Source organism: Papio anubis, chromosome 1 (genome assembly GCF_008728515.1).
Source record: "Papio anubis isolate 15944 chromosome 1, Panubis1.0, whole genome shotgun sequence".
Classification (NCBI taxonomy): Eukaryota; Metazoa; Chordata; class Mammalia; order Primates; family Cercopithecidae; genus Papio; species Papio anubis.
The window spans coordinates 134,993,177-135,011,150 of NC_044976.1; positions in this window are offsets into that span (position 1 = coordinate 134,993,177).

Consider the following 17,974-nt stretch of genomic DNA (forward strand, 5'->3'; position numbering starts at 1 on the left):
TTCACAATGCTGTGCAACGACCACCTCTGACTAGTTTCAAAACATTTTCCTCATTCCAAAAGAAAAACCCCATACCCATTGAGAAGTTTCTTCCCATTGCCCTCTTCCCCCAGCCCCTGGCAATCACCAGTCTACTTCTGTCTCTATAGTTACTTATTTTAGATACTTCATATAAACGGAATCACAGTGTGTGGACTTTTGTGTCTATCTTTCACTTAGCATATTTTCAAGGTTCACCCTCAGGTAGCATGTAACAGACTTTATTCCTTTTTATGACTGCATAGTATTCGATTGTGTGTGTATCGTGTATGCCACAGTTTATTCATCTGTCTATGGACATTTGGGCTGTCTGCATCTTTTGGCTTTGTGAATAATGCTACTGTGAACATGCATGTACATGCGTTTGAGAATCCATTTTTATTTTGGGAGGGTACGTACACAGGGGTTGAATTGTTGGATCACATGGTAATTCAATTTTTTTTTTTTTTTTTTTTTTTTTTTGAGACGGTGTCTTGCTCTGTCGCCCAGGCTGGAGTGCAATGGCGTGATCTCAGCTCACTGCAAGCTCCGCCTCCGGGGTTCACACCATTCTCCTGCCTCAGCCTCCTGAATAGCTGGGACTACAGGCTCCCGCCGCCACGTCCGGCTATTTTTTTTTTTTTTTTAATAGAGACGGGGTTTCAACGTGTTAGCCAGAATGGTCTTGATTTCCTGACCTCGTGATCCACCTGCCTCAGCCTCCCAAAGTGCTGGGATTACAGGCGTTAGCCACCGTGCCTGGCCTTTTTGAGACAGAGCTTTGCTCTGTTGCCAGCCTGGAGTGCAGGGAGTAATCTTGGCTCACTGCAACCTCTGCCTCCCAGGTTCAAGCAATTCTCTTCCCTTGGCCTCCCGACTAGCTAGAGTTACAGATGTGTGCCACCACGTCTGGCTAATTTCTGTGTTTTTAGTAGAGACGGGGTTTCACCATGTTGGCCAGACTGGTCTTGAACTCTTGACCTCAAGTTATCTGCCTACCTTGGCCTTCCAGAGTACTGGGATTATAGGCATGAGCCACCGCGCCCAGCCTTCAGTGTTTAACTATTTGAGGAACTCCAAATGGTTTCCATGATGGCTGAACCATTTTATATTCCTACCAGCAATGTACAGGGTTCCAGTTTCTCCGCATCCTCACCAATGCTTGTTGTTTTCCATTTTATTGTTATCCCAGTAGGTATGCAGGGATACTTCATTCTGATTTTGGTTTACGTTTTCCTAATAACTAATGCTGTTAAGCATTCTCCTTTTCATGTACTTGTTGGCCATCTGTATATCTTCTTTGGAGACGTGTCTATTCAAGTCCTTTTCTGATTTTAAAATTGGGTTGTCTTTTTGTTGTTGAGTTGTAAGAGTTCTTTATATATTATGGATACTAGACCCTTATCAGATATATGCTTCACAAATATTTCTCTCCCATTCTGTAATTGTCGTTTTCACTTTCTGATGTCCTTTGATGCACTTAAAACTTTAATTTTGATGAAGTTCAGCTTAACTGTTTTTTCTTTTGTTGTTTGTGCATTTGGTGTCCTGTGTAAGATATCATTGTCAAATCCAAGGTTGTGAAGATTTACTCCTATGTTTTCTTCTAAGAGTTTTATAGTTTTAGCTCTTATATTTAGGTTGTTGATCCATTTTAAGGTAATTTTTGTATGTGGTGTGAGGTCAGGGTCCAAGTGCATTGTTTTGCATGTAGACTTCTAGTTGTCCCAGCACTATTCGTTGAAGACATTGTCCTTTTCCTATTAAATTGTCTTGGCTTCCTGTCAAAAATCAATTGGCCATAGATGTATGGGGCAAACCAAATAGTTTTAAAGAGCTGTTTAAATGAAGATTAACCCCAGATGGAACTGGGGCAGGCCAGCATTTTGGCTAAGAAAATAATGGTCCAGCCCGGGCTCGGTGGCTCACGCCTGTAATCCCAGCACTTTGGGAGGCCGAGGCAGGTGGGTCATGAGGTCAGAAGATTGAGACCATCCTGGCTAACGTGGTGAAACCCTGTCTCTACTAAAAATACAAAAAAAAAAAAAAAAAAGCTGGGTGTGGTGGTGTATGCCTGTAGTCCCAGTTACTCAGGAGGCTGAGGCAGGAGAATGGCATGACCCCGGGAGGTGGAGCTTGCAGTGAGCAGAGATAGCGCCATTGCACTCCAGCCTGGGCGACAGAACAAGACTCTGTCTAAAAAAAAAAGAAAAAAAGAAAAAAGAAAATAATGATCTTTGATAAATTTGAGAAATTAATTATACTTAACATAAAGAATTATAAAAATAATCAATTCTTAGAAAAGGAAGGACACCTGAGGGTCACAAACTCCAACTCTCTAACTGATGCATATATGCCCTTGCTACAGAATTGCTGGGAAATGACTCTCCAGCCTGGTTTGTTCTTGTTGTTTTGAAACAAGGTCTTGCTTTTTCGCCCAGGCTGGAGTGCAATGGCACGATCTCAGCTCACTGCAGCCTCTGCCTCCCAAGTTCAAGTGATTCTCCTGCCTCAGCCTCCCAAGTAGCTGGAATTACAGGTATGCACCAACCCGCCTGGCTAATTTTTGTAATTTTAGTAGAGATGGGGTTTCACCATGTTGACCAGGGTGGTCTCAAACTCCTGACCTCAAATGACCCTCCCACTTTGGCCTCCCAAAGTGCTAAGATTAGGTTACAGGTGTGAGCCACTGCACCCATCCCTGATTGGTGGTTGTTGTTGTGTTGTTGTTGTTGTTGTTGTTGTTATTTAGCTTTCAGTGTTGTATTTGATAGGCTGAATTTCCCCTAATGTGAAGAGGCTTCATTTGCGCTAATGTGAAGCATAATGACTCAATAAATGAGTTAAGAAGTTGTGATATAATGAAAATAAACATTTGTTCATTATCCCCGTTCCTGGCACAAGCTCCTAAAACCTTCGGAATCTCAGGTGTGATAAGTGTTGTTGGTATGCTAATGAGATGACTGGTGGCTGGGGAACCCTGAATAGCTTCAGGATGGGGGCTGGTGGCCAGAAAGACTAAGGCATGATCTAAACAAACAGAATACTGCAGCCCTTAATAAGCGTTAACAGGATCTGATTTCCAGAGTTACCACATTATAATATTCAAAATGCCCAGTTTTTGCTTTTTTCTTTCTATCAGCTTTTTCAGGATGAAGTGCCCAGTTTTTGGGGGTTATTATTATTATTATTATTATTGAGATGGAGACTGGAACTGTCGCCGGGGCTGGAGTGCAGTGGCGCGATCTCTGCTCACAGCAACCTCTGCCTCTCAAGTTCAAGCAATTCTCCTGCCTCAGCCTCCTGAGTTGCTGGGGTTATAGGCGCCCACCTCACACCCAGCTAATTTTTGTATTTTTAGTAGAGACAGGGTTTCATTATGTTGGCCACGCTGGTCTCAAACACCTGACCTCGTGATCCACCCGCCTCGGCATCCCAAAGTGCTGGGATTACAGGCATGAGCCACCATGCCAGGCCCGAAGTGCCCAGTTTTTACCCAAAAATAAATAAATAAATAAAATAGCATACCAAGAAAAAAGAAAAGTACAACCCATTCACAGGAAAAAGAAATTGACAGAAACCATCCCTGGGGAAGCCTAGACATTGAACTTGCTAGACAAAGACTTTTATTTAAATGTTTAAAAGTTTACTTAAATGTTTATTTAAATGGTCTTACATATGCTTAACTAAAGGAAACCATTGACAAATATCTAAAGGAAGCCAGGTAAACAATAAGTGTATAAACAGAATATCAACAAAGAGACAAATTATGAAAAATAAACCAAAGTTCTGGAGCTGAAAAGTACAATAGCTGAAATGAGAATTTTGAAAAGATGAATAGCACTGACAAATCTTTAGCTAGACTGAGAAAGAGGGAAGATGCAAATAACTAAAATCAGAAATGAAAGCAGCGACATCATTATGGACCTTACAGGAAAAAAGAAAAAAAGCATCATAAGACAATACTGTGAACAACTGTATACCAGCAAATTAGATAACCTAGATGAAATGAGCAAATTCCTGGAAAAACACAAATGACCAAAACTGACTCAGGAAGAAATAAACCTGAACAAACGTAGAAGAAGTTAAGAGATTGAATCCAATACGAGGTTGAATCAGTAAGGCCAGGCACAGCAGCTCACACCTGTAATCCCAGCACTTTGGGAGGCTGAGACGGGCGGATTACGAGGTCAGGAGATTAAGACCATCCTGGCTAACACGGTGAAATCCCGTCTCTACTAAAAATACAGAAAAAAAAAAAAAAACAAACCAAAACGCCGGGCATGGTGGCGGGCGCCTGTAGTCCCAGCTACTCGGGAGGCTGAGGCAGGAGAATGGCGTGAACGCAGGAGGCAGAGCTTGCGGTGAGCCGAGATTGCACCACTGCGCTCCAGCCTGGGCAACAGAGGGAGACTCTGTCTCCAAAAAAAAAAAAAAAAAAGGTTGAATCAGTAATCAAAAACCTCCCCTGAAGCAGGACCAGATGGCTTCAGCTTGGTGAATTCTACCAAACCTTTAAAGAAGAATTAACACCAATCCTCAAATTCTACTAAGGAATAGAAGAGGAGGGAATACTTCGCTGAACTATTTTTTCTCACAACACTTCTGACACTAAATGTGTGGGTTTTTTATTCCACACAAAAAACAACTCTCCAGACACCAAGTATGTGTCCTACAATTCAATTCAATTCTGATATTACGTACCTGAAGTTAGCAGAAGCTCCCCAGACGTAGTCATTAGGGGGTGTTTTTGGAAGTTTTATTACGTAGACATCATGGGTTAACATCATTGGCCATAAAATCATTGACCCAGGAGGTCAAGGAGTAGGGCTGAACGGTCCAGCCCTCTTTGCCTAGCAAGTTCAATGTCTAGGCTTCCTCACAGATGGCTTCTGTCAATTTCTTTTTCCTGTGAATGGGTTGTACTTTTCTTTTTTTCTTGGTGTGCCTTCACATTTTTTTTGCTAAAAACTGGATACTTCAACCTGAGGAAGCTGACTGAAAGAAAAAAACTGGGCATTTTGGATATTATAATATGATAACCCTGGAAATCAGATTCTTTGCCCTTTGCAAGATTTGCTGTTATTGCTTATTAAGGGTTGCAGTCTTGTTTGTTTAGTGACATTTCCATATGATTTTTGCAGACTGCATTCCTTATATGTAGACACTGAAGTCTCTGCTCTATTACCTCAGTGGTCAGCCACAGAGAGTTAACACAGATTTCCTTAAACACCTGGACTAAAAACACCTGGACCAAACACAAAAGAAAAATCTTCTGATCTTTGCAGATTGGCTCTGAGCTGAGGCATTCCTTAGACACTTAACCAAGCCACTCTTTCCATTTTCCGTAGACTTTAACTCCTGCTTGCGTGGAATGCAAAGATCAGCCACAGGTGCAAGCCTAGGGTCCTCTTAGATCTTTTCTGAGCGTGTGTGCAGCCCTGGACATGTGCATTGCAACCTGGGTTCCCTGGTACATGCAGTAGCCCTTCAATGACCTTCTTTTCTCAAGCATCTTCTTCCTCAGCCTCCTCCTTCCCAGACTTTTTGGTCTATGTGCTGCATGACCCATCTGCTGTCCCTTGCTCCAGACATCTATGGGGAGTTTATGTCTTTAAATGTTTTCAACAGGCTGGGTGCGGTGGCTCACACCTGTAATCCCAGCACTTTGGAAGGCCAAGGCAGGTGGATCACCTGAGATCAGGAGTTCAAGACCAGCCTGGCCAAAATGGTGAAACCCCATCTCTATTAAAAATACAAAAATTAGCCAGGCGTGGTGGCAGGTGCCTGTAATCCCAGCTACTTGGGAGGCTGAGGCTCGAGAATCGCCTGAACTTAGGAGGCGGAGGTTGCAGTGAGCCGAGATCGTGCCATTGCACCCCAACCTGGGCGACAAGAGCGAATCAAGAACAAAACAAAACAAAAATGCTTTCAACAGATGCCACCTGGGGAGGTGCACCAGCCTGAGGGATTGAAGCAAAGACAAACCTCTGCACCAGTCCTCAAGGGAACTGCTAGGCATGTCAAAATGCACAATCACAATTACTTGAGAAGAAAGTCCATATTGCTCACTCCAGCACCAGCAAGCTACATGAGGAATGTTTAGTCCTCTCCCTAAATCCTAGATACACGGACAACTGCCCATAAACCGCTGCACTCAGAAATCCCTGAGACTATTTTAGGTGAAGCCCTGTAACTAAGTTCCAGGTAATCAGATGAAAGGAGAAGAGGCATGTCTTTTTTGTCATTCTGCTTCCTTTCGAGAATATGGAGATGATAGCCAAAGCTCAGGTAGCCATCCTGGGCCATGAAGACCATGAGGACGGTGAAGCCACAAAATGGAAGGAGCTGTGTCCTCAATTGTGGAGCCACTAGCTTGGCATTGCCTAATTCCTTACTTGGTTTCACGGAGGGAAAACCACTTTTATCTTGTTTAAGCCATTGTAATTTTGTGATTCCCTCACATACAGTTAAATCAAAGTTTGCTTGACACACACGCCCTTTCCAGCTACATTCCTCCTACACTGTATGCCCCACTAGCTATGCTCAATGCCATGCACCTCTCTCTGCTTCCATTTCTTTGCACAGCATTTACAGCAAGTTATCAGGACGGTCTTCTTCACTTGTCTCTCTCACTACCCCTGAGTGTCTTGTCTCCATCTTGGATTCCTTATTTTAATTCTTGGAGGAACTTGGGGAGAGGAGGGCATTATTGCTTTTTTAGACATGGGAAAATGGAGGTTTACAAAGACAAAACTGCTTCCCAATTGTGCCTGGATAATGAGTAGCAGAACCAGATGCGGAACTCAAGTCCCTCTGGCCCAATGCAGTGGCTGGCCCTCTCTGCTCCACCTCGAAGGTCTCATGGCAGTGCATGCACTGGGCTGTGGCTGAGGGATCTTTGATGAATTCATTCCCTTTGCATTTTTCCTTTGAGGTCGTCAGCTGCTTTTCACATGCTGACTTGTGAGGGATGAGTAAGCTGCTTCCTGGGCCTGGCCTCAGTTCAGGAGGGATGGCCTCTACTTCGGGTTTTGGTGTTCAGAGCATGGTGTTTTCTTTTAACACACTCTAGGGGCCCAACACTGCTTAGCAGACAGCGTGGGGGAACGGAACCCATGTGAATGTTAGAACCAGATGGACCCAGGTCTGAAATCTGTCTCTTCCACTTATTTGTTGCATGAACCAGGGTGATTTCTTAACCTTGCTAGGCCCCTCAGTTTTCCCACCTGTGACAGGATAGAATGATTTCTCTCAGAGGTTTATAGAGAGAATTAAAGACAAACCAGTCAAAATGACAGGAGTATGGCAGGCACTCAACAAATGTCTTTCTTCTACTTCTCTCCTCATTTGAGGTAGGAGCTTTGTCTGGTTCTGTTTGACATTGAAATGATAGACTATATTATTGTTCACAAGTTTGGAAGCCTTGCTTCACATGGAAAAAAAAAAAAAAAAAGAAGAGTAGATGGAGCCAAGTGTGGTGACTCATGCCTGTAAGTCCCAGCTACTTGGGAGTCTGAGGTGGGAGGACCACTTGAGCTTAGGAGTTTGAGTCCAGCCTGGGCAACATAGTGAGCCCTCAGTCTCTAAAAAAAGAAGAGTAGATAAGTGCTAACAATATCTGACATAAAATTGCCATGGAGTGAGTCTGGAGTAGTTTCTTTTTGAGCCATGCAGAACCACATTCCATGTCACAATAGTCTCATCAGTACGGTTCCAGGGCAGGGTCAGTCTGACATGCATGAAACCCAGCCATAAGATAGGCACTAGGGACACATCCCCCATGTGTGACACTGGGGACAGAAGGGATGCTTAAAGGACAACTTAAAGCAGCTCTTTCTTTGCTAGAGCTTTTGCCAGTGTGTCTGGGAGTTGGCACCAGTCATCTGAAAGATTCAGGTCAACTCACCTAATGACACTTACCACCACATTTTTCCAGCATTTTCTCTGTATAATGGGATGATTTCATCTTTCTATGGTGGGTGTTTGTGTGATTTTGAAACACTCTTAGGATGGGTCTGCTCTTACCATTTCAAAAATTTAAGCCAGCAATCCTCAACCTTCTTGGCTTCATAACCTCTTTACTCTGTTAAAACTAATTCAGAACTCCAAAAGCTTTTGTTTATGAGGTTTATATTTATCAATACTTAACCATATGCTATGGTTTGGATGTGATTTGTCCCTGTGAAAACTCACCTTGAATTGCCAGTGTAGTGGAGTTGGGAGGTGGGGCATATCAGAGGTGAATAGCTCATTAAGATGGACTTATTGTGAGACTGGGCTAGTTCTTGCAGGACTGGACTAGTTACCATGATAGTGGGTTATATCATGCAAGGCTACTCCTTGTTTTTGGTCCCTTTTTCGCACATGCCTGATTCTCCTTCTGCTTGTCTACCATGTTATGGTGCAGCAGGAAGCCCTCACCAGAGGCCAGGCAGATGCAGGCGCCATGCTGCTTGGACTTCCCAGCTCCAGAATCATAAGCCAAAAAAACCTCTTTTCTTTATGAATTACCCAGTCTCAGGTATTCTGTTATAGAAACATTAAGTGGACCGAGATACCGTGTTAGAAAGCAAAACTGAGAATTTGTAAAAAATATTCACTCACTTAGAATAATGACAAACTCATTATGTGTTAACATATGACATTCTAATGAAAAATATATTTTGCAAACAAATTTAGTGGGAAGAATGGTACTGTTTCACATTCATGGTGAGCAGTTATGGCCCTCAATTGTGTCCACACCTTAATACTCTGAACCTATAAACATGTTACTTTACATGGCAAAAGGGATATTACAGATATGATTAGGGTTAATGATTTTGAGATGGGAGATGAGCTTTCATTATCCAGGTGGACCCAATCTAATCATCAACTCCTGAAAAATGGAAAACCTTTTCCACCTGGTCACAGGAAGACATGACACTGAAGAAGGCTCAGAGGGAGATGCATTGTTGCTGACCTTGAAGATTGAGGATGGCGTCAAGAGCTAAGGAATGAACAGCACCTCCAGAAGCTAGAAAAGGTAAGAAAACAGATTCTTCATTAGAGCCTCCAAAAGGGAACCCAGCTCTGTGATACCTTGATGTTAGCTCAGTAAGAACTCATGTCACACTGCTGACCTACAGAGCTGTATGAGAATACATCTGTGTTGTTAAGCCACTATGGTTTGTGGTAATTTTTTTTTTTTTTTTTTGGAGACGGAGTCTGGCTCTGTCGCCCAGGCTGGAGTGCAGTGGCACAATCTCGTCTCACTGCAAACTCTGCCTCCCGGGTTCATGCCATTCTCCTGCCTCAGCCTCCAGAGTAGCTGGGACTACAGGTGCCCGCCATCATGCCTGGCTAATTTTTTGTATTTTTTAGTAGAGACAGGGTTTCACCATGTTAGCCAGGATGGGTTTGTGGTAATTTTTAATGGCAGCAATAGAAAAACTAATACAAGGCCAGGCGCAGTGACTCACACCTGTAATCCTAGCACTTTGGGAGGCCTAGATGGGTGGATTGCTTGTGATCAGGAGTTCAAGACCAGCCTGGCCAACATGGTGAAACCTCGTCTCTACTAAAAATACAAAAATTAGCTGGGTGTGGTGGCGCATGCCTGCAATCCCAGCTACTCAGGAGGCTGAGGCAGGGCAATCACTTGAACCCAGGAGTCAGAGGTTACAGTGAGCTGAGATCACGCCATTGCACTCCAGCCTGGGTGACAGACAGAGACTCCATCTCAAAAAAAAAAAAAGGAAAAATTAATCCAACAGTTTTACAAATCTCTTCAGTGTCTGGCTAAACCAAAGACCGTTGGATTCTTGCACCTGCTTCTGCATTCAATCTGTTGCGGAGATGATGCTTTGGTTGAAGTGTATGAAGAAAATTTGGCCTTATATAGATTTATAGTTGAAAACCTTAGGAGTATTTTAATAGCCTTTTCAGATCATTGTGGATTATTCTTTGATATGATGCCAAATTTGACAATTGTAATTTCTTAAAGTTTAGTTGCAATGTAGAACATGAAAGCATATCAACAAACTTTTCATATCTGTTACATTAATATCCATTGGCCTGTCTTCCAATTTGATCTTTTACTCATGCATTATTTTGTAACATGATGTACTGGTCATTTGGAAAACACTGATTCACTAAGTTATGCAGGTCTTCCAACTGTTGACATATTTCATTATACAAGATAAAAAAGATCACATTCATTAATGTCAATCTTATCCAAAGATATAGAGAAGCTATAAACTCATAATGGCAGATACAAGTCTTTTCCAGAATTCTCATTTTCATTTGAAAGCTCAAATTTTATCATTGGCAACAAATAGCATGAGTTGTTTCCCTTGAAGTGACAGGCTCACTTTGTTCATTTTTCAGAAAACGTCTTCCAGATACACAAGTCTGAATCACTTCAGGTTGTCCGTCATATTTTCAAGATGGTGGTCTCTGCAAAAAGCAGTTAGTACAGCTTACGACTCACAAAATGACGTAAGTACTTTTCTTGGAAACCAAGATACTTCAAATTGTAGCAGAAATGCTTTATGCCTACGTCCCATGGCATCACACACAATATTAAAAACAGTACAGGATCGAGGGCAGAGATTAGATGGAATTAATAATTTTTACTGCTTTTTTTAGTACTTTCTCAACTGAGACTGTCATTTTAAAAAATCATCAATTTCACAGCAGTGAAGAATGCAGCATCGACTACTGTTTGGCATCACAGAGTTTGTTCATACTAAGGCGTTAGCAGTTTTACCCAACACTGATTTTGTTCCATCAGTGCACATATCAACATAGTAAAAATGAGTAATAACAAAGTCTTAATATTATTATGAAAACCATTTTGCCCACACAGACCCTGGGGGTCTGCAGATCACACTTTGAGAATTGTTTATTTATGCCATTTTATCTAAGGACATCTCCACCTTCATTCCGTATTTCAATGACATGTAGTGCATAGGCTTAGCATTTTGGTGTCTGTTTCTGTAAACCATTACAAAGATGTGCACACCCAGTTTATTGTCGTATTCTACCGAGATTTATGAAATTCACAGCATGTACTTTGTGGACAATTTGGCAAACGTTTTTCTTTAAAAATTGCTTGGCTTTCTCTGCATTTTCTTAGGTTCTGTGTACTAGTGTACATATATTGATTTATGAAGGGAAGTAGTAGCTATCAGATGGTTATTCCCACTTAGCCAGAAATTACTTTGTTGCTTTGTTGACAGTGAAGAGAAAAGAAGTAATGCATACATCTGGGAAATACTTTTAGTTTCATTACATTTTGTTTGCTTCTACATCTAAATTATAACATTGTATTATGAATGCTAATTAGCATGCATCATTTTTTCTGGCTTTACAGATTTTGTTTCTATGGTAAAGTGATACACATTTATTAAAGAAAACTTAGATATTCTAGGCCAGGTGCAGTGGCTTACACCTATAATCCAGCACTTTGGGAGGCCAAGGTGGGTGGATCACAATGTCAGTAGTTTGAGACCAGCCTGGCCAACATGGTGAAACCTCGTCTCTGCTAAGAATACACAATTACCCGGGCGTTCTGGCACATGCCTGTAGTCCCAGCTACTTGGGAGGCTGAAGCAGTAGAATCACTTGAGCCTGGGAGGCAGAGGTTGCAGTGAGCCAGGATTGCACCACTGTACTCCAGCCTGGGTGACAAAGCGAGATTCTGTCTCAAAATAAATAAATAAATAACTGGGCACGGTGGCTCACGCCTGTAATCCTAGCATTTTTGGAGGCTGAGGTGGGCGGATCACGAGATTAGGAATTTGAGCCCAGCCTGACCAACATGGCGAAACCCTTAAAATACAAAAATTACTTAAAATACAAAAATTAGCTGGGTATGGTGGCACATGCCAGTAATCCCAGCTACTCAGGAGGCTGAGGCAGGAGAACTGCTTGAACCCAGGAGGCGGAGGTCATAGTGAGTCGAGATCATGCCACTGCACTCCGGCCTGGGCAACAGAGTGAGACTTTGTCTCAAAAAAAAAAAAAAAAAGCAATAACAACAACTACAAAAAACTTAGATATTCTAAGCAGTATGAAAAAGAAGACAATAATAGTTTCATCTTCCAAAGATGACCAATGATAACATTTTGGTGCATTTCTTTCCAATCTTTATCAAAAATACAGTATGTAGAGCATTTTATAGCCTGCCTTTCCCCCTTGATATTGCATTTTATGCATGTATTATTGTGTAGTCTTCATAAACATTATTTGAAATAGTGGAAGAGGGCTGGGCACAGTGGCTCTCGCCTGTAATCCCAGCAGCAGGCAGATCACGAAGTCAAGGAGATTAAGACCATGCTGGCTAACATGGTGAAACCCTGTCTCTACTAAAAATACAAAAAATTAGCTGGGTGTGGCGGCGCGTACCTGTAGTCCCAGCTACTCAGGAGGCTGAGGCAGGAGAATTGCTTGAACCTAGGAGGCAGAGGTTGCAATGAACCGAGATTGTGCAACAGCACTTCAGCCTGGGTGACAGAGTGAGATTCCATCTCAAAAAAAAAAAAAAAGAAATATACACCACACTGTAACCATGTACTCACTGTTGTGCTTATTAAAGATTACTTCCAATTAAAAAAATTTTAGGCCGTAGATTTCTTTTCCGTATTTAGATTTCTTTTGTATAAATCTGCCAAAGTAAAATTACTGGGGTCTAGGAAAAACACTGTTTTTCTACTCAAAACACTTCTGACACCAATTGTATAGGGATTTTCCCCACACTTAAGCATTTCTTCAACTTTCTGTACACCAGTTGGGTGTCCTGACATTCAGTTCAACTCTGACACTACCTACCTGGAGTTAGTGCAGACCTCACAGGCCCCACAGACTGCCCCTACTTCAGAGCCAAGCATAAGACACAGTCCTCTGAAGCTTCTGACCAACTTGACTACAAATTTGGGGTTCCCACAGCCTCCTCCTCAGGTTTGAGAGTTTGTTGTAACAGCTCACAGAAGTCAGAGGAAACATTACTTATGTCTCCGGGTTTCGTAGAAAGGATTCGGATGTACAGTCAGATGAAGAGGTACCTAGGGCGAGGTGGGAAGGGTCCTGAGCACAGAAGCTTCTGTCCCCATGGAGTTGGGGTACACCGCTCTCCTGGCACATGGATGTGTTGAGCATCCTGGAAGCTCTCGGAACTCTGTAGATTAGGGATTTTGGTGTAGGCTTCAGTTCATAGGCATGATCCATCGTGCATTCAGTCTCCAGCCTCACTCTCCTCCCTGGAGGATGGGGGAATAGAGCTGAAAGTTCCAAGCTCCTAATTGTGGCTTGGTCTTTCTGGTGCCAGGTGCCCACCCAGAAGCCCACAAAGAGTCACCTCATTAGAACAAAAGATCCTTCTATCACCCAGAAAATTCTAAGGGTATTAGATATGTATTAGGAATTGGGGGCAGAAATCAATGTATTTTTTCTTATGTCGCATGGGGCTTCTGAAGTATATTCTCAAACTGCTTTTCAAAATACTTGAATTAAGGTTTACTCCTCCCCTACAGGAGGATGTGAGAGTGTCTCTATCCTAGCCATTATTAAATGTTTCAATTTTTGATAAAACTGTGCATTTGAAAGATTCATAAAAATCTCAGTGTTGTTTTAATTTCCATTGAATACTAGGAAATATGAATTTTTCCTATGTTTGTTTACCAGTTTCATGTTCTCCTTTGTGAAAGGCCCATCATGGCCCTCACCTGTGTATATTTTATTTTCTTGATGCTTTTCTTAACAATTTATGTTAACTTTTTTCTAATAAAGATGTTGGCCCCATTTCAGTATTTACTATAAATATTTTCTGAGCTAACACAAAGGATCAGATTAAACCAGATTTACACAAAACAGAGATTGTTCCAGTATTTATACATTTTAGGGAGACATGAGACATCAATCAATATATGTAAGAAGTACATTGGTTCGATCTGGAAAGGCAGGACAACTTGAAGGAAAGGCAGGAAGACTCAAAGTGGGGAAGGAGCTTCCTGGTCACAGATACGGTGAAACACAAACGGTTGCATTCTTTTGAGTTTCTGATAAGTCTTTCCAAAGGAGGTAATCAGAATATGTGTCTATCTCTGTATTCCAGTATTAAATTTTATGAATACTAATACCCGAGAGGCACAGGCAGCATAGCAGGAGGCCCGTCCTTCCTGCATCAGACACAGGCCCTCTGGCTCAGAGCAGTATACGAGGTCTCTAATGAGGTTTGCAAGTCCCCTCACACAGTGAGGAGCGTTTAGGTTGTGAAACATCTCCATTTGATATCTCAAGTGGTTGTATAACTCATGTGATCTTCTCCAGTCATAAATCCATAGATTCTAGGTTTCTTTGCCATCAGCAATTCTAAACTGAGACATCGTGAAAGAATTCCACTGATAAGCACTCTCCTCCTAGCAGATATCCAGTGAGCAGCATATTTACTGCAGGCCGAGATAGGCCTCCCCCTTCTTTCTTTCCCACAATCCCCCACGGTAAACAGGGGACAAGTGTGTCATGGGCCCCGCTGCTTTCATTCTGCCTTCTCTACTTTCCAAGGCAACTGTTTGCATTTTAATTTTTTTGAACTCTAGATGTTTTAAAAACTTTCATTATAATTAAGGGGATTTCTGGTTCCAGTAAAGGCAAAGTAGCTTATATCAGTCTGATCCTCTCACAGACAACAATGACAAAGTATGTTTAAAACATTATTTTAAGTCATTGAAAAGCAACCAAAAACCAGGCAGCAATCAGAGAGTATTTGAGGAAGGCATCTGCACTTTGTGAAATCTTCATTTTGTATGGCTTTCTCCTGACTAACCAGTCTGTGATAGCTTGGGGGCTGGCTAAAAGTCAAGTACAAAGCCAAAGTTACATTGGCTTTAGGTGCCGGAGGATGGAGTTTGAGGCCAGCAGAATAGCTGGAAATTGAGGCAGGCAATTCTGGAAAGGAGAAAAACGAAGAAGCCCAGGAGAGCGAGCCCCTCGAATGTGCATATAAATTCCCCCAAATCCATGCCTGATCCTTGAACTGTCCTAGAGATAAAGAAGGACATTGTATAGTGATAAAAGACATAATTCAGGCCGGGCGCGGTGGCTCAAGCCTGTAATCCCAGCACTTTGGGAGGCCGAGACGGGCGGATCCCGAGGTCAGGAGATCGAGACCATCCTGGCTAACACGGTGAAACCCCGTCTCTACTAAAAAATACAAAAAACTAGCCGGGCGAGGTGGCGGGAGCCTGTAGTCCCAGCTACTTGGGAGGCTGAGGCAGGAGAATGGCGTAAACCCGGGAGGCGGAGCTTGCAGTGAGCTGAGATCCGGCCACTGCACTCCAGCCTGGGCGACAGAGCCAGACTCCGTCTCAAAAAAAAAAAAAAATAAAGACATAATTCACTGGGAAGACACAACTATTCTAAATGTTTATGTACCTAATAAGAGCTTTCAAGCACAATAAACAAAAACTAAAAACTAAGGAGGGGAAGTTGAAAAATTGACAGCAGCGTTTAGAGAGTTTCACAGCCCTCTCTCAGGAATTGATAAAACAAGACTAAATATACACATACATACACACAACACAGTAAATGAGGATAGAGATTTGAACACCATCATGTTAGTCTCCCATAGCTGCTATAACAACTCACCCCAAATGTGATGACTTGACCCTGGAGGCTGCTGGGATGAAATCAAGGTGTCAGCAGGACAGTGCACCCTCCAGAGGCTCTAGGAGAGAATCCGTGTCTTTGCTTCTTCTAGTTTTTAGAGCTACGTTTTTTGACTTGGAGTCCCTTCCTCTATCTTCAACACGAGAAATGTAGAATCTTGCTTTAGTCCTCACATTGCTGCCTTCTCTGTAGTCAAGTCTCCCCTTGCCTTCCTCTTATAAAGATACTTGTGATTATATTTAGGGCCCAACTCAATAACCCATGACAATCTCATGTCAAGATCATTAATCACACACACAAAGATCCTTTTGCCATATAAGGTGATACCCACAGGTTCCAGTGATTAAGATCTGAATATCTTTGGGGGTCATTATTCAACCTACCACAGTCCACTTGGCCCTCAAACATTCACATCTGCAAACCCAGAAAATATGAGACAGGCCTCAGTTAATTCAGAAAGCTTATTTTGCCAAGGTCGAGGATGTGCCCATGACACAGCCTCAGGAAGTCCTGATAACATGTGCCCAGGGTGGTCGGGGCACAGCCTGGTTTGATACATTTTAGGGAGACATGAGACACCAATCAATATATGTAAGAAGTACATTGGTTGGATCTGGAAAGACAGAACAACTTGAAGCAAAGGCAGGAAGTCTCAAAGTAGGGAAGGAGCTTTCAGGTCACAGATACGGTGAAACACAAATGGTTGCATTCTTTTGAGTTTCTGATAGTCTTTCCAAAGGAGGTAATCAGAATATGCTTCTCTCTCTCTGAGCAGAGGGATGACTTTGAAGAGAATGGGAGGCAGATTTGCCCTGAGTGGTTCCCAACTTGAAGGAGCCCAAGATACTTTCCTTTCACATTTCCCCCCTTTTCTAAAATCTTTTGGAGAAAGCATTTTGCAAGGAAATGAGTCTCTCATCTCAGGTTTCATCTGATCTCTCATGGCTGGGATGGTTTATTCCTAGGCGAGCAGGTGCTGAAAGCTCATTTTTAGCAGGTTGTGAAGTCTGGTGTCCTGTGAAGAGAAAATCGGAGGAGGAAGGGAGAAAAACAACAAACAAAAGAACAATCCTGGAAAATTGGTATAGGCCACATTCCTCTGAAGTCCATACATCAGTGTGCAGGTATGAAAGTGGCTTATGTATGTAAATAGGTTGCTGTTATCTTCTTGCGAAATTTAAGTTTTTTAGTTTCAGTTCACAGGGCTTTAAGAAAGCACAGCTTAGTTTTCAGTGATTCCCAATTAGGAAAAACGGGATAAAAGAAGGAAAAAAAGAAAAAATAATTGAAAACATTATTTTGAAGACTTGTAGCCAAGAAAAAATTTAGAACTCAACCCAAACTGTAGAAATAATAAAAATTGAAAAACATTAGGCAGCACTAGAATCTAACAACAGGTGTACTATAGTTTTTGAAACATAATTCTTCTCTCTCCAGTTTCCCTTGCTGAAGACAAATCATGGTAGGACTGGTTTGCCTTATTATACTCGGCCTAATTATTTGTATACAGTGCAGCAAGAATAATTATTTTTTAATAGTTTTTTAAATTGGCTTTGATGGAACTTTGTGCCACAGAAGGAATCTCAGATAAGACTTTTTAAAAGCCAAGCCCAGCTATGGATTTGTGCATCAGATATCTATGAGCTGGGTGAATTTCCTCTCCTCTTGAGGTTCCATGATAAACCTGGGGCTTCTGGACTTGTTAGAAAGTGACATTCTTTACTTACCACAGGTCAGAAACCCTGTATAGGTACTGTGTACACAAAATATGAGGCCAGTTTTGCCAAGGAGTTATTGCCTCCATAGCCAAGTTTGATTCCTTAAAGGAAAGTACACTATTCCAGTCAAAGCCTTGGTAAAATAACAAGTTTCTCCAATTGTGTCCTGTTACAAATGAAAACAGATTCTTATTGCACTTATGCAAATAACTGTATTGCCATAAGTTACAAATACTCAGTTTCCAAATTCTGTAGATATCAGGTAGAGAGAAACAAGTGTGCTCCAAATTTTGTTCATGGGAATATACTAAGTTGATAAAAGCTGTTGATAGCTCCAAAGAAAAGTTTTAGACTCAGAAAAACAAAGGATCAACAAACTTTTTTTTACACTTTAAGTTCTAGGGTACATGTGCACAACGTGCAGTTTTGTTACATAGGTGTACGTGTGCCTTGTTGGTTTGCTGCACCCATCAACTCGTCATTTACATTAGGTATTTCTCCTAATACTATCCCTTCCCCAGCCCCCCAACCCCAACAGGCCCCGGTGTGTGATGTTCCCCACCCTGTGTCTAAGTGTTCTCATTGTTCAA